Source organism: Ciona intestinalis, unplaced genomic scaffold (assembly GCF_000224145.3).
Source record: "Ciona intestinalis unplaced genomic scaffold, KH HT001124.1, whole genome shotgun sequence".
NCBI classification, from domain to species: Eukaryota; Metazoa; Chordata; class Ascidiacea; order Phlebobranchia; family Cionidae; genus Ciona; species Ciona intestinalis.
In genome coordinates, this window is record NW_004191445.1 from 35,527 (window position 1) to 37,702 (window position 2,176).

The following is a 2,176-nucleotide window of genomic DNA, read 5'->3' on the forward strand; positions in this document are numbered from 1 at the left end:
CTAGCACTAATATTATATTTTGATGTCGGATGGTGTTGAAAGTATTATTATTGAACTCACCATCCTCAAATACCCTAATATGGATACCAAGAATGTGTCTCTAGCTTCTCTAGAAGTCATTTTAGTCCAGGACTCAAGTTAACCCTCGGACTCAAGTTACAAACCCCGAGCATGGCAGGTTCCGGTTCTTATCTTAAGGAGTCTATGGTTCATACAGTTGTATTTCATGTCTTATTATGCAGGCTAAAATATGTAAATAAATTTCATTTTGAACAATTTTACTGAAAAAAATTATTGCATATTAGTGCCATCCTATGGGTTGCAGATTTAATAAAAAAGGGTGGAAACAATGGGTTGCAGATATAATAAAAAAGGGTGGAAACAGTGGGTTGCAGATTTCAACAAAAGCAACCTCAAGGTTGCTTTTGTAAAAACGCGGGTGGAAATGTGGGTCCACCTTTTCTGTTGCTTTATTTGCAAGGTTTCAGTTTACAGTGTATAGTGCTGTGAGGTAAGATGGATACCCTTTAGCACATGATGTCTGTTATAATACTGTTGGTAAGATTTTACCGCACACAATAATATATGTTATGTAGTTAAGTTAGATACTGTTAGCACAATATATTTGTTATATGGACCATTGGGGTGAAAAGAATGCCGTTAGCACATAATATCTACGGTTACCGTTAGCATATTATATCGGTTATGTTGTTCTTTGGAATAATAATGGAATCGGTTAGCACATAATATATATTATATGATTCTGTGCGGTAAAATGGGATATAGGCTACCGTTAGCTGCATAACATCTGTTATTATAGTACTGTGGTGGAGTAAGATGGACACCGCACATAATTTATGTTATATTGTTCTTCGGAGTACCATGGGATTCGGTTAGCACCTAATATCTCTTTCATAGTACCGTGGGGTAGTAGGTTGGATATTGTTGCACAGATTATCTCCATGGTTTTGTGCGGTAAGATGAGATACCGTTACCACATTATATGTTATATAGTCCTGTGGAGTAAGATGAAAATTGTTAGCATATTATTTGTGCTATATGGTTCTGTGGGATACCGTTAGTACATAATATCTGTTATAAAACAAAAGTAAGATGTTTACCGCACACATTCATTATCTGTTACATAGTTCTGTGGGGTAAGATGGGATACCGTTAGAACAAAATGTCTGTTGTGTAGTAAACTGTGGGGTGAGATCGTTACCGTAAGCACATGATATCTGTTATATGGGTGCCGGGTGGTAAGATGGATGGTTATATGGGTGCCGGGGGTAAGATGGATACCGTTAGCACTTGATGTCTGTTATATAATACTGTGGGTAAGATTTTTAGCGCACACAATATATGTTATGTAGTTAAGATAGATACTGTTAGCACAATATATTTGTTATATAAACCATTGGGGTAAAAAGAACGCCCCGTTAGCACATAATATCTACGGTTACCATTAGCATATAATATTGGTTATATTGTTCTTTTGAATAAGAGTGGAATCGGTTAGCACATAATATACAGTATGGTGGGGGAAGATGGGACACTTTTTAGCTTTATTTTCTCGTACCATTTAGTAGTAAACAAATAACATTCAAAGAATTATAAAACAATAACCTCACGACTTCCATAAACCGTCGGTAATTGTTTAAAACACGATTGGGATATTGTGATAATGTGCTGAAGGTGTCACATCTTCCCCCACTCAACTATATATTATATGGTTCTGTGCGGTAAAACGGGATATACCGTTAGCTGCATTAGAACTGTTATTATAGTACTGTGGTAAGATGGATACTGTTAGTGCACAATATGTATTATGTAGTGCTGTGGAGTAAGATGGACACCCTCTACATAATAATGTTATATTGTAAGATGGACACCCACATACTATATGTTATATTGTTCTTCGAAGTAACATGGGATTCGGTTAGCACCTAATATCTCTTTCATAGTACCGTGGGGTAGTAGGTTGGATATTGTTGCACAGATGATCTCCATGGTTTTCTGCGGTAAGATGAGATACCGTTACCACATTATATATGTTATATAGTAAGTTGTTTACCACACACATTATCTGTTAGATAGTTCTGTGGGGTCAGATGGGATACCGTTAGAACAAAATATATGTTGTGTAGTAGTGTGGGGTAAGATGAATGGCGTTAGC